This window comes from Peromyscus leucopus, chromosome 4 (genome assembly GCF_004664715.2).
Source record: "Peromyscus leucopus breed LL Stock chromosome 4, UCI_PerLeu_2.1, whole genome shotgun sequence".
Taxonomy (NCBI): domain Eukaryota; kingdom Metazoa; phylum Chordata; class Mammalia; order Rodentia; family Cricetidae; genus Peromyscus; species Peromyscus leucopus.
This window is the reverse complement of record NC_051066.1, coordinates 118,104,154-118,127,334: the sequence shown is the minus strand read 5'-3', so window position 1 is coordinate 118,127,334 and position 23,181 is coordinate 118,104,154. Positions and strand designations below refer to the sequence as shown.

Below are 23,181 nucleotides of genomic sequence, written 5' to 3'. Positions count from 1 at the left end.
AAAACCTGGTAAATGTGGCTCAGAGAAAACACATGGTTGGTGTGGAACCATTAGGGCAATGTTCTATCAGGAACTGCCACAAGGCAAGGAAGATAACATGCCAAATAGCTATAGGAAAGAATCACTTATCAGTAGTCAATGGTGGTGATTGCAGCTCTACTTGGGGACACTAGAGAAGATGTCTTGGATGAAAATCACATCAACTAAACTGACCTTCTGGTGTGGTTTGACTTTGCCACAGCAGCAGAAGTGGCAGAGTTATGTGTCATCTCAGCATGAACACACATGTTCAGAATGTCAAAAGCATGCCAGCATGGCTTTTTAGTTAATGTGACCTGAACACATCCCTAGACCATCAGAATCATTACACAATTTGCCAACAAAAGTAGAAGAAGGACTAACCTACAGACACAGATTTCCCTGATGCTGATGAGGAGGAGACAGGAGGGACTATTTTATTGAAACACATTTTAAACTCTATACTGGTTTCTTCATCACCAAGTATCAATCTCTTTCCTACTAGATATAACTTTCTGCATTTCCATTGTCCAGTATCTCTTGTTTTCTCTATTTTTTCAGTGTTTAAAAATTATCTACAAGTACACAGTTGAGAGGTTGTTAATGTGTTTATAAAGCTGCATAGTCATCACAGTCCCTAGCGTACTTTAATGATCCCTAAAGACACTCTGTACCCACCAATGCTCATCCCAAAGCTCCTGTCCTGTCTGCGTCCTAGTACCATCGGCTGATTCTCCTCCTGAACTTTCTAATACACCTTCTTCTGTGGCCTCTTCTGTTGGACCACTTCTTCTCAGGTTCCTTTTTACTTTTTAGACATGTCAACAAAATACTTGTCATTCACAAGTTCTTACACCTAGCCTTCTTCCTACATTCTACTTTAACCAGTTTGAGTGTCAAGTGCTACACTGTCTGTGAGATGCCTTCTATTCAGAGTCTCTTATGGCATTGTCTGATCTGGCAAAGAAAGAGAGACATTGCTATGTGCAGAGATCCTCTGGTGGCAAATACACATGGCAGTGTTTAGGCTAATGACTTGATCTCGTAGCCTTCAGAGAATGGGCAGAAAAGTTGACCAACCATTGTAGGGCCCTCATTTGCAAGCATTCAAAAGCACATATTTGTAGCATGAATCTTAAAAAGTTTTTATTAATAAAATCAAACCTGTGAGCCATGTATTGGGGTGAAGCTGGAAGATCAGAGATACAGAACAAGCCACAGCTACCTCACCTCGCCGGATCCACAGCTGGTCTTGTTTCCTCAGACTGGAGGCCTCTGAGTCCTCATCCAGAATGGGTCTCAGCTGACTTGCTGCTCAAAAGCCTGAATGCTTAACCAGACCAAATGCTTAACCAGCCAAAATGCTTCTAGTTTCTGGTTCTCACGCCTTATATACCTTTCTGCTTTCTACCACCACTCCCTGGTATTAAAGGCTTGCTTTCTGGGATTAAAGACGTGATGAGTCACCATGCCTGTCTGTATCCTTGAACACATGGATTTCTGCCTCTGGAATGCTAGAATTAAAGGCGTGTGCTACCACTGCCTATCCTTTATGTTTAATATTGTGCCTGCTCTGTCTCTGACCCCAGATAAGTTTATTAGCATGCACAATATTTGGGGGAATACAATACCACACATATTGCTTTTTTTGATTAGGTTTTCTATGGGCTTTGCTAGAGATTACATAATGAACGTGGAGACAAATGAGAGGGCCAAGATCCATGTACTTTAATTTACAAAAAAGTGGGAACCTCTGTGATATGAAAAATGCCACAATGTTTTTATGCACTTGTAAATTACTCTGTAACACTAGGGTTCCCTTTTTTAAATGAATGCCTTGTAATATAAGACCTTTAAAATTAAAATAAAAGAAGCTGTTAATTAAAAAAATAGTTATTCTATTAAAGAAACTATCCTTGAAAGAAAAACGAGTTGCTATCTAGATGCTTTTTAACAAGATCTTGTCCAGTAAAAGCCTGAAGTCTAGGAAAGAAAATAAATGAGTAAATATGCAACCACAAAAGAGCAAGATGAGTAGAATAGGGAGGAAAAACACAGATAAAGGGGAACAGGCAAGAAATGACAGAGGCTTTAGGGATAGGAATGCAGAGAAACCATTGGGGAAACACTGTCCCAAGAAGTAAACCACCAGTGTCAAGGAACTAATGAAGTAGACAGGGAAAGTAAAAGGGAGATTAAAAAAAAAAAAAAGCAGGGTGAGTATATGGGGCTGCAAAAAGGAAGTAGGGTGTGCATTTGTCACTCTGGAGTTAACTGCAGAGCCTTGTTCGGTCCTCCTTTCCCTGAGTTGACCACTCGCATCTGTAACCACACTTCCCTTGGCATGCTCCAGCACAAGACCACAGCCTGTCTTCCCCATGGCTTGCTGGCTATGGCAGCGCCTTCTTGGAGCCACTGCTGTGTGTTTCCACTTTCTCTGCTGGGACTGTAGCCTGCAGAGTGTGTCCATCTGGAGGATGAACTCTATTTCCTTGCTCCCCTTTCACACTAATCTCAGGTGAGGTCTGACTGCTCCTCAAATGAACAGCTATACTTGACTCTTAGTTGTACCGCTTCCGTCTTTTCATGGCTTCTCCAACCTACTCAATTCCCTGGGCTCAGACAGACTGTCCCATGTGCCACCTCTGGAAACAGCAATGCAGTCTTTGTTGGTGCCACAGCTTAACAGTGTCATGAGCACCTCTGTCTGCATTACCCTTCTAGTGGCCTCAGGTGCCCTTTTCAGACTTGTCTTATTTTTTCTCTGCTTATCTCTTCTCAAGAAATTCTTCTCCAACTTTAAGGTATATTTAATAATTACTCAAAAGAATAAATTATAGGGTTATGGTTATCTAATAAATACTGTCATCACATTCAATGGCAATGGCCATCTGCATTAATGCTCACCTTTAGAAGACATAATTCCCCACAGATGAAATTAGACAAGCTCTTATAGAACCATGGCAACCACGGTAAGTTCTCAATTATCCCTGACCTCTTGGTCACTCTCTCACATACATCAAAGCCTCTAGTATAGAGTTATGGTTTTCATCATGATCTCGGGGTCTCTGTATCTCTGGCTGATGTCAACACCCAAGACCATGACCCACCAAATACCCAGTTGCCATGTACTTGACCTGTTCATCTTCAAAACCAACCTCCTCCATTCCACTCCAGATGCCTCCTCCTTAGGTCACACATTGGACCTCGATGTAACATTTTCAATCTCAGGTTAGGGAGTGAAATGTCTAAAGCCTGTTTCCTATTTAGCTGTCTTGGCTGCTTTCTAAACCATGCCCCTTCACAAGCATTTGATGCCTCCTCTCTACTCATGCTGGTCCCCATCAATCAGCATCAACACTCCTGGAGTGTTCTGAACAACTTTCTGTTTCTTAAGGCTCATCTCTTGCTATAGTGCTACTTTCTTTTCCCCCTTAACTCAAACCTTACTGGGTGCTTTTTACTGTGTTCCTTTACATGCTCATGTAATTTGTGTAAAGATAAAAGACAAAGAATTATGAACAAAACTCCCATATTTTCACAAGTAGGCCTGACTATATGGAGCTCAGACCGTTGTGACTTAGGATATATTACGCACTCCTCTACAGCCTGACTTCTAATGAGCTACGGCCCTTGTACAAATGGCCAGTCTTGAGAAAAACAACGTAGGCTATAAACTTTACTGCTCAAGAAGAAAGTAAGATGCCAAGCCATCTATTCAAATATTGACCCTGCCCAAGTAGCCCACAAAATAAGAAGTAAGTAACTTCCTATTCAACTATTACAAAACACTTCAACCCTTTTTAGCCATGACAGCCTCTCTAGGAACTCATCTACTGCATTCTGACAGTGTACTTCAATAATTTCTTTGTGTGTTTCTGTTCCTGTGCATCTGTTTCTTTATTTCTGTATCTCTCTCCATTTATGTGTGAGTGCACATGCATGATACAGCGCACATCCTGATGTCAGAGGACAACTTTCAGGAGCCACTTGTCTCCACCATGTGGTTTAGGGGATTGGACTTGAACTATCGGGCTTGGCCTCAAGTACTTGTACCCACCAAGCCATCTTAATGGCCCACCCAATAACTCTTCTCTATGCCTGTGCTTTGTTATATTCTTTTATAGCAGGTTGCACTGGCCTTGCCCATGCCACTTCACATGGCAAGTAGGTAGCCCACCTAAAGAGGTTAAAGGAGTACCCCTGGAGGACAAGGGTGACCACATTCTACAGTTGGGTAGGCTCTCACTTCCTTTGGCTTTTCTCTAACTGCTATTCCTGACTTCTTTTCATTTTGTTTTTCTTTTTTTCCTGAAGTCTTTAACCTGTAAATGTGAACCTCTATCCCCAAGTCTGTAAAAGTACTCATTTGCTTAAATTCCAGTGACTTCGCTTTGGTTAAGATTCCTTTGGTTAAAAGTCTCTAAGCTTTAATTTTCTGTCTTCTTCCTTGCTTCCCTGCTCTGTCTCCCTATGGAAGTAAAGGGTCTCAGGTCTCTATTATTTCTTCTTTTACATTCTCTCCCAGGCTTCCTACCCACAGGGAAAGGGACAGGATATGGTATGCACATACAAACTCTTTATTAAGAGTTCTTATGACAGTAACACTCTCTCTGCCCTCTACACAGTGTCTAGCTCCTTTTCATTCCCTCCAAACAGTTCCCAAGGAAGCCAGAACAAGATTTGATTCAAATGGAGCAGGGTGGGGGAGTGGGGAGGTGGGCAGACAAGTGCCAAGTTTCTAGAGGCTGTTGGGCCAAGTTGGTGCTTGTGATAAAGATGGGAATAGACTGTCATCACTGGGCCTTAACCCTCATCTGCCTACCAGGTGGGTTCATGCTGAGGCCCTTGACCAAACAGGAAACAGCAGCACTGCCTTGGGAGGAGGCGGGGAAGACTACCTATGCTGCTGTTCTCTGAGATGAGCAAATAGTCCCAGTGGTTCCAGCCTGGCACTTTCATAATTTGGGTGGAGACAACACAAAAGACAATGTGGGTGGGAGCAAAGTATGTAAAGATATGTCACCCACAGCTGTCACTTCCCACCTGACTTGTAATGCCAACTCCATCCACCTTATTGCCCTGCTCTGCCACATCTCTGCACTGGACTTTCTGATCTCTTTATCTCTGGTATTTGCATGCCCGCCACTTGTGGCAACCATTTCTGTCCCTGCCAGTCTTTCTTATGTGGGGGTACTTATCATCGTGGGCTTCTCAGAGTGGGAGGAAAGCATGTGTCTGGTATTCATGAGGTCAGACTTCCTAATCTGAGAAACTTCTAATTGGCCAGGCTTTTGCTTCTACATGAAAGTAAGTCCTTCCCTGTGGCAGAGCAACCAGTTTGTGGCTAAGTTTCAGTTGCAGTCTTCCTAGAGATCTAACTACATGCTGGATATTCTGTATCTGCAATCAAGGTGGCTCCAGAGGGAAATCGGGTCTCACTTTTGTGGGCCTGAGCTCCTCTCTCTGTTCTTAAGCTTGGCCCATGTTAGGATTGCCCAGGTCCCTTACAGACAAACCTGAGCTCCGTCACTTACTGGGTAGATGATGCATCTCTGTAAACCCACACAGTGTCTGGCACTTTCTATTACTTCTGGAATGTATCCTTAAGAATCTACTTCCAACTTTCAGAATCCGAGAAATAGGTTGTTTTGTTTGTTTGTTGTTTTTGTTTGTTCAACAATTTACCTTTATTCAATGCCTGGAGCAAGAACACTAATTTCTGCATGACATTCCAAGCCAGGGCTCCATTGCATAGCTTGGCCTGTTTTGTCATGACCTTTACAAATTTCTGGGTCCAACCTGCCATCAGAAGACCCCATATTCTATCCCCACCTCATGCTTCCCCATTTTGATTTTTTTTTTCACCCATTGTTCCTCTCCTCATTCCTCCCCCATTAATTCTCCTGGAAAGAAACTGCCCACCAGTTCTTCATAGAAACAGAACAACTGCACAGTTAACACATAACTTGTTTTGTTTCCTTGCATACTTTCTCTCCCTTTCTCATACAAGATAATTAAACCCTTTATATTACAGCCATCTCTTGCTGACACACAATATTCTGTAATTATCATACTCTGGTGAGACCAAAATATATGCAGAAGAGCCTTTAAAAAACCTTACCAGCAATAAGGACTGCTTAAAACCAATAGCAAACAGTAGTCTTTTAGTTTAACCTTGAACATGTATCTTAAGTTTGTTACTCTGTGTCATAAGTGTAATTTAAATGCAACTTTCATAACAGCTTAGCCCATTTGTTGGTAATGCCACTATGTCTCATAATATCAAAGAAGGAAAATATAAAAATGTCTAAAGGTCGTTAAAGTTCTAACATCAAAATTCAGTACACTGAGACAAAACCAAAAACTAGTCCTCAGTTTAAAACCAAGGTACTCTGAAGGTTTATTTACAATTTTTATTTGTTTATTTATTTAGTGTTTGTGTACATATACATGTGAGTGTGTATGCATGCAGATGTGTATACACATACATGTGATTGTGTGTGTGTGTGTGTGTGTGTGTGTGTGTGTGTGTATGAAAATGTGTACATGTCATTTCACTGACACCGATGCCCTTAAGATATTGATTTGCTCTTACAAACATCACTAGAACTGGCTTTAAAGATACTAAGTTTATGCTTTATCAAAGTAATTTTATTTTCTGCTAAATTTATCAAGTTTTTAAGTACCTAAAGCTGCAATTTTCACAAAGACCTATTTAAAAATGCAATTGTTTTGTCTAAGTTTTGTTGAAAAGTTACACTAAAGTTAAAACTAAAAAATGATTACTTCCTCTTTCAAACTATTGAAATTGTCCTGGTGTTTGGCAACCAAAGATTAGAGGTCTAGACTAATGAGGATAAATTGACTGGAAGGATAGACAGTACTTAGTTAATGGCACTCCAAAGTTCATCAGGTCCCAAGGCATGATGGGATTGCTCTAAAGAGGGCTGCAGCTCCAGGAAGTTGCCTGTCTTTTTTTATCAGAGGGATGTTGGGATGTTGCTAGAGCCAGTGGCATATTCTATACAGTGGGGGAATCAGGGAAAAGCATCCGCGGTTCGAAGCCACATGGTCAGCAAGACCTGGAATCATCCAAACAGATGGAGCACCTGGAAAAGGACAATTAAAGGAGCCCAGGGATCCTACTAAGTTCATGGGCCACCTGAACTAATCAGCAAAAGAGAAAAAGGTTAATTTGGGGTCAGCTACCTGCTCTTAAAGACCAAGCAGAAAAGCATAACCAATCATAAAACCATTAGTACTATAAAACCAAAGTCTATTCACCCCACCAGGATTCTATCTGGACCTGCTTCATCCAGGGCATCTTGTCTTCCTGAAGCTTTACAAAGATAGTCATTCAGGTGACCAGTTCTTGTAGATGTAATCAACCGTCTTATTAAATAAGAAACACAGAACCAATGTAAAAGAGAAAGCCAAGAGGTCAGAGCTCAGAGCTAAAATCTCACCCTTCCTCCTGCAGTGGTCCTAGCTCTCCGAAAGAGATCTATTTCCTGTGTGTATATCTTTAAATAATCTTTCTGTTCTGCCTTCTCATTGGTTGTAAACCCAAACACATGACTGCCTCGTCACTGCCTGTAAGTACAACCCTCTAGGTCTTAAAGGCATATGTCTCTAATGCTGGCTGTATCCCTGAACACAAAGAGATTTATGGGATTAAAGGCATGCGCCGCCACTGCCACGCTCTTTCTATGGCTCTAATAGCTCTGACCCCCGGGCAACTTTATTTATTAACATATAATTAAAATCACATTTCAGTACAAATAGAATACCACCATAAGTTCTAGTTCTCTCAAAACGACACTGCCAGTTCCTAACAAGTATGCCCACATTTTTTTTTTTTTTTTTTTTTTTTTTTTTTTTTTTTTTGGTTTTTCGAGACAGGGTTTCTCTGTGTAGCTTTGCGCCTTTCCTGGAACTCACTTGGTAGCCCAGGCTGGCCTCGAACTCACAGAGATCCGCCTGCCTCTGCCTCCCAAGTGCTGGGATTAAAGGCGTGCGCCACCACCGCCCGGCCGCCCACATTGTTTTTAGTTATTTCTTGGGGGAAGGTGTCCTAAAGAACTGGTAGAGTGTTTAAAACCATTAAAGGAGTTTTGTTTTAGAGATGGGTAAGTGATGATTTTGAAACCTTAGAATTAATAAAAAAGAGTTAAGAATATTGAGATGGTTAGTAAGGTACAACTTAACAGATGAAATATGGTGATGGGGTGATGTGATTGTGGCTACTACCCTATGTGAGCAACAGATAGGTAGGCTAGAATTTTTGTATTTGAGTTTGGATTGGACACATTCAACTGCCAATTAGAATGGATGAAATTGAAGAGATGAAAGTTAGAGAACAGTCAGTACACAATGAAATTGTGATAAAACAGTGACAGGTATAAATTTTTGTCCTAATAAACAACCTTGCCATTAAGGAAATACTTTGGACAGCTGTTGTTATTCAGAAATGGAATGGAGAAAGGCTTCCTTTTCATCAGAAGAATTAATGTTACCATATTAATGAGTCCACAAATACTATTTTTAAATATTCATTGTTCTGAATTTAGGAACTAATTATCTTGGCTATTACACAAATATTGATGCTGTTGTCTGGCTGCCTCTTCTGGTGACTGTGGGCTAGGTTTATGAGTGATAACTGGAATGATACCTAGTATACTTATTTTTAATCTGATTCTTGTTGAATGTAAGTGAATGTGGTGGTCAAGGATGCTGAAGAAAAAAAGAAAGGTGGCTATAATGGTAGCACATACCAGAGGATTTATTAGTATGGAGATGACATAAATGGACATTTTGGAGGATATGAATCTGATACCTTAGTTAAGTGAACTTATTGTAGGCTATGGTAGGACACAAATTTTTAATTTTCAAGTCAGGGATCTAGCTATAGTTTTACGAACAAGGGTGTTCAAACCACAATTATTTACTGTATCAAAGTAATTCTGTCATCAGGCATGTATCTTATATATGAGGGGAAATTTGTGATGGATAGAGAGATGTGTCAAATATATAGTGCCAAGAGTAATTTTTAAATAGCTATATAAGTTGATCATATAAAAATAGAGAATGTGATTCTCATATTAATAAGTATAGTGTGGTTAAAGAAGGCATGTTTTCACTACAAGATTTAACGTGAGGATTCTGGGAGTGGGGGTTGTGAAATGTTCTAGGATAATGATTGCTATTATGGTATTTATTATAACAGTGTGTTCTGCTAGGAGAAAAAAAAAGACAATGAAAAAGAGACTACAACGTATTCAACAATGAGCTCCTAAACTCATTCTTATTCCCTCATTCTTATTCTTATTCTAAAGTCAAAAGTATCCAGGTTTCTACTAATGTAGAAATGATTCTTATTAGGGCTAAGGGTCAGATGGGTGAAACAGGTCATACATCTTCTTGGGCATTAATTAGTGAGGACAAAGTGAAAATGTATTATTAGTAGGTAGATAAGAGGATAATGGCTAATGTAACTATATATGTAAGAGTTTGAACTATGGCCCAATGAGCTCCAATTAATGCATCTTTTGAGTTTGATGCTCTTTCTGATCATAGAAAAGAGTAAACTTACAGGCAAAAAGTAGCTAAAATGAATAAAACTCCTAATCTTACATTAATAAGAGAATGTAATGCAGGAAGGGGTATTCTTAGGACACAAGGTAGAATGAGAATTAGATTTAGGGTTATTGATAAGGTTAATGGACATGCAATTTCTTTGATGAAAAGTTTTACAGCCCCAGGAAGTCATGCAAGGAGACAATGAGGACCTACAATGTTTGGTTCTTCTCATAATCATGTATCACCTATTATTTTCCATTCAACAGAAGTTAGAAATGCTACAGTGATGAGAATGGGATAATTAATGGGAGATTAATTAAAAATGAAGTGTTAAGCAGAAGATTTCAACCCTCTAAGAATAAGGTTTTAAGTATTCAGCATTTTCCAGGTTCTGCCTCCATAGTAGGTTGTATTTGGAGACCGGACTTCTGCATACAGTTACCAGATTTAGATAATTTCATTTATTGAATGAAGAGCACTGAAGTTTGTTAGTTCTTACATATATAGACACCCAGTTCTGATTCCCAGCTACCAATGGCACCTACTCAAATGGTTAGTCTCAAGAATAGATTAAGTTTCAAATTTACTACTCAGCACGACCATAGGATGCCCATTATCCACTGATATGAACCCCATGGTTTATGAGATAAGACCAATTGACTTTCTTTACAACTATTGTAAGATGCCTAACCTCTCACAACATGGTTCCCTCTCTGGGAACTTACCTGTTGTCTCCCTGCAGTGTATTTGAATACATTCTCTCCCTATCTCTAGGTTGGTCAATATTTTTACTGTTTACATCACTAGCATCCTCTATGCCATTCACAGGGTGATTTCCTTTTTCCTGAAATGACAAATGACATCTCCCCCTTCTTCTTTCTTTTCTTTCTTTCTTTCTTTCTTTCTTTCTTTCTTTCTTTCTTTCTTTCTTTCTTTCTTTCCTTCCTTTCCTTCCTCCTTCTTCCTTCCTTCCTTCCTTCCTTCCTTCCTTCCTTCCTTCCTTCCTTCTTCCTTTCTTTCTTTCTTTCTTTCTTTCTTTCTTTCTTTCTTTCTTTCTTTCTTTCTTTCTTTCTTTCTTTCTTTCTTTTTTGCCTTACGTTCAGTTTTATTTGTCTTCTGTTCAGTTACCATTTATCTTAGTAATTGTTCTATTGCTGTGAAGAGGCAGCATGACCAAGGCAACTCATATGAAAGAAAGCATTTAATTAGGGGCTGGCTTAAAGTTTCAGAGGTTTATCCTATTGTCATTGTGGTCAGGAAGATGGCAGCATGCAGGTAGGAGCTGGAGAAGGAACTAAGAGCTGCATTCTGATCCACTAGCAGAAGACAGAAAGAGAGATTCTGGCCTGGCATCAGCTTTCTAAAACCTCAAGGACCACCTCCAGTGATACATTTCCTCCAATGAGCCTACTCTTACTAATCTTTCTAATCCTTTCAAAGGATTCCCTGGTGATTAAGCATTCAAATATATGAGCATATGGAGGTAATTCTTTTTCAAACCACCACAGTTCCCTATTTAACGTTTTCATAGCACCACTTGCCTTTCTCTTAGAGCTTTAGCCTAGGTGATTCTACATTTGTGATGTATATTCTTCCTGGACAAAACAGGTAACACATCTGTCTTTGGTTTCATTGGATACCTGACACTTAAGTAGTGCACACAAGATGGTCAGTGAATAGATGGTGAATGAGTGGGTGAACTGTATAGGCTTACAGTTTTAGTATTCTTGGCAGAAAAGACTGACCCTTGTGAGCACAGGGTGGAGGATGCTGAAAAAGTACTTGAAGTAATTGTGTCTACACATCTGTTTCATCCAGGAAAAATAAAAATAACACTGAGATGTTTCATAGAAGAAAACATGGTTCCTGGTTGAAAGATGAATGAATATACAAAGAAAGATTTTAGCCTGGGAATATGCTTCCAGTGACAGGAAGATTTGCCTCCTGAGGTCACAGTATATTCTCATCAGGGGGCTTTTTTTCACAGACTCAAAATATGGCTACCCAGAGAGGAGGCTGCAACCAGGCTTCAGAACAGCACTGAATGAGATGACATAGAAAATCTCTTCCAAGGAGGAGGTCACTGAGGCTGAACAAGACATTAATAATTTAGGGCCAGTCATGCAGGGAGTTATGGGTGTGTGTGCCCAGGTGTGGAGAGAATCTCTACTTCTACTGGCATTTTAAAGTTTAGTTCTCTTCTCGAGAGGATGGATTGTTAAAGTTATCGTGTGTTGTAAACACAGGAAGCTGGCTCATACAATATGTAAGTGATTTTATATTTTTACTTACTTTTGTGTTAAAAAATACTTGCTGAATTCTTATACATTTATTTACATATATACACACATTATTACTCAACTCAAGAGGAAAATCCTTTCCAACACTTTACAAAGTTGCCTTTTCTGAGTCCATATCTGTGTCTTGAGGTAACAGCTTTCTGACTTCTATCAATACAAATTAATATGTATCTGTGTCAAGTCTGCATTCCGTTCATCACTACCCCTGTGTGACTTCTCCCAGCTTTGGCATATAGCAATTGCTCATTCTATTGCATTGTCATATCCCATTTCACTATATGAACACAAAACAATGTGTTAAACTAATCTAGCATGAATGGACAATTGGGCTGATCCAGTTGGGGGTTATGATGAATGATACAAAATTTTGGTGCACATTATTGTTTGTTCCTGGGAAGTGGAGCTGCTGTTCTTGCCAGTTAGACTCTGATCACCAGTCTTGCTGAGGAGATTTTCAAAATAGCTGATAATTTACATTCCCACCAGAATCATATGAATGTTTAAAATAACAAACTAGTGATCAGGCATGGTGGTAAATTGACATTTGGGAGATTAAGGTCATGTGGACCATATTCAAGGTCAGCTTAAGCTATATAACAAGACACTGTCTCAAAAAGCTGTAAAAAAAAAAAGTATTCGTGTGTCATGATATCCATTGCACCTATATTTTGACTGTATGTAAAGACATTAAAGAAAGCTTTAGGCCATCTGGTGTTTTCTATAACTTGGTGCTAAGATAATCGCCTTTCTCAATATGAAGCAAGTGGGTTGTTAAACCAAGAATACTGGAAACAAAAGAGAGAAGAGGTGAAACAGTTGGGTTTGCAGTATTTCCATCCACATCACACCACATTGCCCATTATATGGACATTTTCCTTCTGACTAGAGTGCTAAACTAATGCTACTTGCATCACAGTTCACTATAGGGAGAAATAGCAATGAGGACATGATTCTACTGCATCTCTGGACTATTTGCTAGTATAGTCAAAAACTTAAGGTGTTTCCAGCACAAATACAGTGAATCTGGTTTTAACTTCTTTATAGGAAAATCTATTACCTAGTTTAATTTTTGTTTGCTAATATTGACCACTGCCTGATAGCTTTACCTTTACCAGTAAGTTTGAAACTAAATTTGTCTTCTTGACATAAAATGTAGCCATGTTCCATTAAACCTTGGGCATGTTCCTCTAATAGGACTTACTTAGGGTAACATAGGACTTAGTCTGCCAGCTTGTCATTTCTGGAGTTAAAAACAACAGATTAACATTGAAAAGGACAGTCTGTCTTTCATTTCTGCTTACCATATTGCAGAAATGAATATGTAATATCTTAAATAAATACTTCAAACATGCTCTTTCTGTGAAACATAAATAAAAATCAAACGTAGCACAATACAAAGAATAATTAAGCCATTCTTGAGCCAATTAACTCCATATACCATGCAAAGTCTACCCAGAGCCTCCCTTTGTAACATTACCCCCAAACCCTCTATTTGACCTAGGAACAGAATTTGGAATGGAATTTGCAAGAATAGAAAATTTAAAAGCAAACAAACAAGCAAGTAAATAAATAAATTCTGACAGTTTGCTATCCTGTCCATAACAGTGTAATCAAGCTGTTTTGGGAGACATGGAAGCACACGCCACCACACTGTCCCACTGGAATCAAGACTCCCACTACTTAAAGTGTGGATACCTTTCTTGTCATTGGAAGAAGGCAATCAACCAACAAATACAAGGATGAGTTCACAAACAATTGAGCAACTGGTAAGGGTTTCTAGACCACAAACCTTGGTTAGTTACCCTATTTCTATCTGCTAGGGAAGCAGCTGATCCAAAGGTATGATACAATATTATCAATTTTATGTATATGTTACATGTAAAAAGTAGTTATTCCACTAACAATACGCTTAAAAATATGACTTATCTTTTTAAACAATAGCTCTTCAGAGTACCATAATCTCCCAGAAACAGTCAACCAAAATCAGTTTCTCTTCAATTATATGCTTTAAATTCACATAGAATCTCAGCTCTCTTTCCCTGCCAAGTCCTGAGTGGGGAAATAATGGTGTGACACCTTGCACAGCCTTGGTGCAGTGGGAAGGGGCTGGGACCTGCCTAGGCTCAGTGTGGCGGTCTCTGCTGACTCCTCATGGGAGACCTCGATTTGGGGGATGTAGGGATGCGGGGTGGCTTGGGAAAGAGGGCTGGGGGATGGGAGGAGGGAGGAGCGGGGAATCTGTGGATAGTATGTGGAGTAAGTAGAAAATTTCTTAATAAAGAAAATGAAAAAAAGTAAGTAGATAATAGAGCATGATTTGTTTTCATCTTTCACTAATCCCTGCACACACACACTTGCACACTTTTTCTGGGTGGGTTGGGGGGACTGAGAGAAGGATATGATGAACGGTATGATAAGCATGTGGACATAGAGGGCAATATATTCTGGTTTTCATGTTTGAGCTGCTTTTCTCACCCCCCAGGCCTCTTTCAGCCCATAGAAGCAATTCTGACAGCAGATGAAATCAAATTACTTGAGAGAAATGAGCTGAAGGAGCCTCACTGTTAAGCAATTGCTAGAACGGCCACTCAGACAATTCTGGCTAAGGCTGAGTTTCACAAAAGATAAAACAGGTGAAGTAATAAGAGTGATACTTGCCCCTGTGACTGGGGAGAGCACAGTAGCAGAATGCTAAAGAAGGTGGCATTGACTTTTCCTGGGAGTGCAAAAGGCTGTCACAGAGGCAAAAATGAAGTGTTACAACATGGTTTTAGCTATTGTTTAAAAGGACAAGACAGAGTTTTTAAAAGTCTAAGTGCATGGATGTAATAAAGCATGTTAATGAGTTGGGAAACCATGGCAGGTACTCACAATGTTCTACATGTAGCTTCTTGCCTCAGTCTCCCTCCTGAACACTAGCTTCACTTTGGCCTGCTAGATATGCCTTGAGAGGTGATGTCCTCGTTCTGCCAGCTAAGGCTCACTCTGCTATGTGAAGAGCAGACCTATTCTTTACCTGTTAGGATGGATAGTGTGTGGGACCTTGGTCTCCTAGAATAGCTTGATTACACTTTCATGGGTAGAATAGCAAAAGTGGCAGCTTTTATTTATTTGTTTGTTTAATTTGTAAAATTTTACTCTTACAAATTTCATATCTATATACAATGAAATAAGATCACATATGTTCTCTATTTTACCCTAACTCTCGTGACCTCATGAAACAACATAAACTCAAAATTCCCTTGAAGTTACATGTAGCCCTTCCCATTTATAGAAGAGAATTCATTCAAGGTGCAAGGCCCATCCACAAGACTGGGTTTGCCTGACTTGATTCCACTCAAGCACATGCTACCCACGTCTACCGCTCTGTGAAACGGACAGAATATGCCATGAAGTCTGAGCTAGAGGCTTTAGTCCAGGTGCTCAGCATTTCAAATTCCAAATAAAGAACACCAAGTTTGGGGCTCAAATGTTGGGGTGTTTGTTGCAGAGTATTAAGCACAGGCTCTCTCACACTCATAGAGCCAGAAGCCACATGCTGCCTTCTTCCTCACGTGGTAGCCCCTATTCCATCAGGTGAGGCTTCCTTGCAGAGTCCTCTCTCTAATACCTGGGCAAGTTAGAAAAGATGGCCATTCTGATGGAGTGAGTCCCATTGCTGCTCAAGGAACATTGCTCTGGTGGCTGCTGGCTCTTGGTAGAATTCCTGTGACTTATCACTGATCCCCTTCTCCGTGGTCCTCCACCACCTTGTACGTTATTAAACTCAGTGCGGGTTTTCCAGCAGGAACTCTAAAATTAGTTGTAATATAAAGAGGGAGATGGGGGATTTTGTACTTCTTACTATCTTCATCTCCTCCGACCCATTATTTCATTTCACTTGACATCATGTGTGAGAAGCAAATGATGTACTGTAACTCCTATAATATCCTGCCTCAGACATGGGTTACTTTCCCTTTCATCTATTTAAAAGGTGGTGAAACATGATGTCTTCCTTTCAAGTTGCCCTTCTTTTGCTCTGCAAAAGGGGTATGAAGGAAGACATTTTTTTTTTTTAATGGGACACAAGGTTGCAATTTTGGCAAGCTTCATCAACTTTTCAAACTTATGCACCCTACTATCTATTTCTAAAGGTATTTTAAAAATCATCTTTTGCCTAAGGAATTATAATGATGACCAGAGAAATGGCTTGTGAAACAAATTCTATTCTCTTCAAGCTGTTTCTCCTACCTCTGGATAAGTCTCCGGAGGAAGGGGCTGTAGGATCTCACAGACTCTTCTGGAATGGGATTTCCCAAATTGTCTCTTTTGTTAAAGCACATTTTTCCTACAAGGGTAATCAGGAACTCACTGAGAATATCATATCTGAGTAGAAGACAGATGGAAATTGACTGGGAGGTGAAGTTGTGTTTGATGCCGTTTGAACCATGGAATTCAACAGCACAAGGTCCTGGGAGCATCGGTCCTCTCAACTTAAACTTCATTACAGCAGGACCATGTTGAGACTCCCTACCAGCTTCCTCTGCACTCATGGATGCAAATCCAAACTCCTCACTTTGTCCCAGAAAGTCCTTTCCTAGCTCTAAATGCCTGTCCAGCTTGCTTTTTTCTGTTTGAAGGAAAAGGCTTTATGAGGCAGAAACTTCCCCCAGCATCCTGTCTCATTCCCTCACCTCTCTGTCTTGTTTATTTTTCACTTTGCTCAAAGCAAAATAAAGTGCCATGTCACAATTGGGAAGTTGGGGGAAGATCTGCCTGCTCCAGCATGCAGAAAGGACCTGTCACACCCTGCAGCAGCCCTGGGAAATTAAACTCCTTATTAGAGGCAGGAAATGAGCTCTGTACTGCCCTCTGGTACCTGTCAGCCTACATCCTCCACACAAGGGACCTTGGCAGGACCAACTAGTACCACCTGGGAGAATGACTGTTTCAGGATACAACAACTGACTCTTGGACTCTTAGCTTGATTGTCACTGACTAGGCACGTGATCCAATTCTGTTATAGTAAGTTCTTCTGTTCTAACCTACACCGACAAGACCAAGGCTCCCCAGAAGCAGTCATGCTGAGCACTGTCCTCAGTGCTTTTGCTGTGCCGACCCTGACCACCCCAATAAGGGAGAAAGCCAGGCAGCACACAATCCCCCTGGTTATTGGCTTTTGCTTTACAATGATTAATCAAGTTCCTTGAAGGTCTGAGTTTGTAAAGTGAACTTAAAATTCCATATATATTCCAAAAGCCTCTCAGGCTCCAACTTCCCCAAGGAGGATGCTAAACATGAAGCATCCATCGGTTTTCTTCAGGTTTCAATATTGAGATAGAACATGGCTAAATCAGTCTCTGTCCTGAGGTCCATCTGAGTAATTTTCCTGATGGCTAAATAATACTTGCTTTCAGAGATCTGATCTAGGTTGTACGACTTCTACTCTGTGTCTTAAACAGAATATGCAAGAGCAGACACCCCTTTGCTGATTGTTTCAGAGACTAAGATTGTGATAAAAATATATTGGATGCTATAATCAAAAGATGCTGGAGAATCCCATCCTGAAAATCATTTTCGAAGACATTCTGAAAGTGATAGAGTAGGGAGTCCCAAAGATTTCAGTGTTGACACCGAGGAGACAATGTTGAGTTGACATGAATGTGACTACATCTACTCTGGGTAGATTGACTTCTGATGTTGCTGCATGAAAAACTCTCCTCAGTCCTCAGGTCCCTTGGCTCTCTGACTTGGCAAAGCATTCCCTTTAAGTGGAGTTTGTTTCTCTTCCTGCTGTGCTAACTTGGCCACGTGATAGTCTCTGGCCAGGAGTCTATGAATAGATATAAGCCTCACATTCTTGCTGGCATGTAAGACTATACCTTTGACAGTCACTGCCCTTCCAGACTGGTACCTACAATGAGACAGGTAGAGCAGACCCATACCCTCACAGAAGTCTGGAATCTAGCATGAGCAGTTAAAGCCGGCTCCCACCAGTCAAATAACAGACTTCTGAACAAAATATACAGACTATTTGCTTTCAGACATCAGGTTTACAAAGTTGTTCACAGTGTAGAAAAGTCTTTATGAAAGTAACTATAATGCAGGTAAACATGGTTTCAGATTTTCTTCTTTGAAGATACACAGAGTAAGAGTGGCTTTTATTTCTCTATGCATTTTTGCCCATATTTGGAATATGTCTTTGTCTAGTCTTTACCTATTGAATTCCTAGGGTAAATGGGCTAAACAGATAATAAATTCTTCATCTTAAGTCAAAGAATTGATTTAAAAAAAAGGGGTGGGGAGTGCCTGAAAGGAAACTCTGGAGTAAAGAGGGAAGGGGCTTCATACTCAGACCCATTAGACAAAGAACTCCTCCCAGAAAATGGAAATCTGTGCAAGCCACACCATATCCTACTTCTCTGATACAATCTTGAAAGTCTGCCAGCTTGCTCTGAGAATGCAGCTCATACTTTCCTGCTCAGATTTGCTTGGTTTAGTCCTCTCTCCTCATGCTCTCTTACTTAAAGATGTTACAAATTTGAGAGGGATGGGAAGTCTCCAAGGTACAAGAGTGTTACTGAGCACATGAAGCCTGGAGACACAATGTGAAGCTGTATACTCAACTAGAGACCGTCTTAAGCACAGGTACACTGGAACTTAAAAGTCAAATATGATTCTACAACCCACGTAAGAACTTAGAGGAAGACTTACGCTTCCTTTTATTGTTTTCTAGATTACCTTCCTAATGCTAGAACATGCAATGTTTAATTAAAAAAAATAGATGGAAGAGAACTAGTTTTTAACAAGGCAATTTTCCTTGGTGAAAGGTGTGTGTGTGTGTGTGTGTGTGTGTGTGTGTGTGTGTGATGGTCGATGCCATTAATCCCCCAAACTTACTAACTAGACTTCATTGCTACACTCTGGGTTTCTCAATACTATATATTGAAACAACTCAATAATTATATATGTGTGTCTATAATGTATTTACATATTATTATATATAACAACTATATATTTTATATATAATTATAGAAAAATATAACATATATTTTTTTAATTACCTGAAATAAATATAGACCACCCTGAACAATCCCCTCTGATTTGGGGAGTAAATCTCATATGTGATGCTTTTCTATTCTACTAAATGCATTATTTCTGGTGGGTTTTTGGATTTCTGAGTTTTACTTAACATAAGCTCCAGCTACTGGAAATGCCTGGAGAGATGGAAGTGGAAGTGATGCATGTTCTATTCCCCTCAAACTGACAACCTGGTTCCCACAAACCACACTGAAGCACTTGGGGGATAGTCAGTGTTTGAGTAATGACAGAGAAATGAGGAGACCGGATTTTAAAAGGGGAAAGCACCATTTTAAAATGAAAATTTCCCACACTCTCACCACTGTTGGCCTTAATAATGGATGGTAGCTTTTCAAAAACTAGGAGCCATAGACTTAGTTTGTGGTAGAATAATGAAATCCTAGAATTGCATATCCCTCATCAAAAATCAATTTGTTCTCTGCCTTGAACTGTAGTAAGCAGACATAAGATAGCATGCAATTGTAATGTTCTATGAAGAGATGCTGGGGCAGGAAATCTTTGGACCATGCATGTAGCTGAATGAATATCTACTTGCACAGAAATACAAAAGGTTTACTTTGATGGATTATCTATGGGAAGTTGGAAGTTCTGTGGACTCCCGAGGTCTTTCTCAGGGAGAAGTGAGGGAGGTGGATGTGTGCATCTTATTTCACTCATTAACTCCTGAAAATTTTTCTTCTTAATAAGTAACAATATTTCACTTTTGTTTGAGGCTCACTAAAAGGAAGGATCAGGAGGGTGCTGGAAAAACAGCCAGTGCATCCTCCTCGATGAGAATAGTAATGAGTACAGAATTCTCTGGCCCAGTGCACATGTAAAGACCTAGGGAGCTTCCATACTGTCCTGAGAAGTAAGGAACTGGGCAGGCCTCACAAGATGCATCAGAGAAGTGAGACCAAAGACAAACCAAAGACAAAATTCACAGGTACACATAGATAAGGGGAACCTCAGTTTCTGTGAGCAGAAGCCCTGGTAGGAAACAGGTCTGGAGCCATGCAACTTGGTAGATCACTGAAGTGTGGACAACTCAAAAATATTTGCATGAACACTAGGCCATCAGGTGCCCAAAATTTTCATGAGGTTTTCTTCCAAAAGCTATAGCATGTTTTCATGATTTAAAACACAAGAAAATACTTCAATAAAACAGTATTTTCCACACATGGCAATAGTGGACTTTGAGCTCACAGTGGCTGGGACTATATGAATAATAGCTTCACAAGATTGAGCCAGCCAAAATATCAGCATGGATAAGGAGGGGATCATCAAATTTCACCTGAGAAACTATTGAGAATGTTGGCTACTGGGGTTGTGGGGGATCAGTTTTCTTTAGGAATGCAGCCTCTGGGAAGTGACTATGCACTATTAGATGGTCTGGATGGTCCTGCACCCATGCTCATATAAGCGGACTTGGTCAGTCTAAAATATAAGAGTACATGAAATTGGAAAGGGAAAATGGTGGGAAGGATGAGGGGGGATTGAAAGGAAGGGAATAGGAAGTATATTTGATTAAAACCATTAGATGCATGAGTAAATTTCTCAAACATCAAAAAAGAGATTGATAAAAAAAAAGTCCGCACAACCCACAAATAAGTGTAGTGTTCACCTCTCATCGAGGAAACTTCTCCTTGCATGAGATGAGACCATTACAGAAAACTCAAAGCAATCAAAATGCAGGGTTGTGGAGGCCAGTTGCAATGGATACATCTGCAAAACACTTCTACACCTAAGGCTCGGGAATATTGTGGAAGTGGGGGAGGGTTGTAGGTGCCAGAGATTCAGGGAGTTTGTGTTTCCTAGGAATGTCATTAGCTACTCCCATAAAATCTCACTAACATGATTATCCAAACACGATCTGAACAAAAACAGTAGCAATGGGCATGCCAAAGTGGACAGGACAACCCTTGAGGCTTCAAACCTACATGAAGACCTACAAACAACTAAGGAATGCTGAAGGTAAAAAAACAATAGTCTTCTCCAAGGAACAGCACATCAACTCGTTATCTGATCCCAAATGGTGACCCCAAAATGCACAAACAAGCAACATTATACAGACTAAGCATGTTATATATAAGAATATATATACATATACATATAAATACATGCATGTAACAACAATTAATGAAAAAAGAGGGCAGAAATTTGAAAGAGAGAAAGGAAGGGTACATTGGTGGGTTTGAAGGGAGGAAAGGGAAAGGGAAATGATGTAATTATAGTATAGTATAAAAAATAAGAGGATAAGTAATTTTAAAATCCATTGCATGCTTCTCTTTAAAAAAGGAACAATATTTAAATAAACCATTTACTACAGTTTTGTTTGTTTCTTTGTTTTTATAGGAAGGTCCACCTTCAAGAGAAACTGTTTTACCAGAGTGCAAAATACTGGGTTATTTTTCTAGTTACTAACCAGAGGGAATTTACACAATAGGTTCTGTCTCTTAGTATAGTTCTAGGGCAGGTCTAGGTTGTTGTGAGCACTGTCTCCAATTAGGAATGAAAGATGAAGATAGTCCCGTGATCCCTACCGATGATGTTAAACTAGGCCACACCTGGGTCTCAGTCCCTGGCAGTTTGAACAGCCTTAGGAAGAGTGCTCAAGCCACTTCCAAAGTTGGAAGTGATATGCACCCAATCTAGAGCCCAGCCTCTACATACACAGGAGCCATAGTGGACACAAATCCCTCTAAAGATGGCTTATTCATCATAAGTATAATTTATCTTGGTGGTATTCATAGTTACATCATTGAATCATTGAGCAGAACCATGTTTCAGATATATTTCAGTTATCAAAGGAACCACCTCTACACAAGGAGACTTCTATGAAAAAAGAAAAGAGAAATGAAGAAAGGAAAGGAAGAATAAAAGAGAAAAATCAAAATATCACAGTGCTTTAGTGGTCACAGTACTATCAGGAAGGTAATTTACTTTTGCTCCAGGGCAGAAGCTAGCCTTGACTTAGAATGCATTTCTGCTTGCCAGCTCCCTGAACTCCAGTCAGTTCCTTCAGCACCTGTGCATCTTATTCCAAACTGTGCTGTACTTATTTTTGAGTTGCCTGGTAAATATTAGATTTTAAAAATTCAGCTCTACAACAAGAGTCCAATGTTGGCTCATCTGTTTTCTTTTTCTTTGTCAAAATGTAATATTAATGAACTATACAGTAATTCTAGGCACTGCTCTACAGTTAGGGAAGCACACAGAGATGGCTAGGAACCCTGGGTTATATTAGGGAAGTAGCCAGATCTGGTTAAATGTGATGGCAATTGTGAGCCAATGCCCAAGAACTGGTGTGAGCAGGTGATAGCTGGCAGAAACAGGCAGGAACTGGCATATTCAATTTTGCTTAGATACTTGCTGAAATTTACAGCCAGCAGCTTACTATACCAACTTAATGGCAAATTGGTTCTTAATACATTAGTACAGTTCTTCTCTTGAACCTCAGCAATCTCATAAGCTTATAATTCTTTAGGATGTTCACACTGCACTTATATAGTACCATTCATAGCTTCCATGTGTCAGGTTTTCTCTATTGTGGAAGTGTATTTATAGAGAAATACTCATGTCTTGCTTGCATAGAGGCACCCTAGAAACTATTAGCAGAAAAGAACATTAATACCCTAAGGGCAGAAGAAAAAATACAAATATTGTGTTATATTATGTATCCAGATATACACACCGTTTGGCATTTACTTGACAATAGCACTTATCCCAGCTGAAAAGAACTTTGTCAGTCTCAGCTGGGTGTTTAAGAAACCCATCAGTCACCTGGTCATTTCAGAAGATAGAAATGGAATCAAAGTATCCAGGAGTCTTCTTGGTGGGCAACTGCAGACACAGCTTCTATGTATACAGATACTAGACTGGTAAACAGGAGGTGCCTGAGCCACACATCTAGGTTACACACCACCTTAAAGATTTGTTTCTCTCACAAATAAAATTTTAAACAGTGTGCTAGTAAGATGACAATGATGGCATCCCAATGTGTCTACTTAAGCACTGTTGGTTAAATATGAATGCCTCTCTTCCTTCACATCTCATGAATGGTATAGTTGGGGAAAGCAAAGCATCACTCTTAAGGTACAGGTAGAAAAGAGACTATATTTAGATGTTTTCATTATACATGTTTGATGAAGGGACTACCTAGCGATGAGGACAGGATTAAGAGGATAATGATACAGGGAGGCATCAGATATTAGGAGCAGTG

General features: G+C 39.9%; 1 protein-coding gene across 1 annotated transcript in view; it reads right to left on the bottom strand.

The window, feature by feature from the left end:
* Window positions 1-23,181, bottom strand: part of Macrod2 (mono-ADP ribosylhydrolase 2) — a 1,962,999-nt gene that overhangs the window by 543,036 nt on the left and 1,396,782 nt on the right. The window lies entirely within an intron of this gene.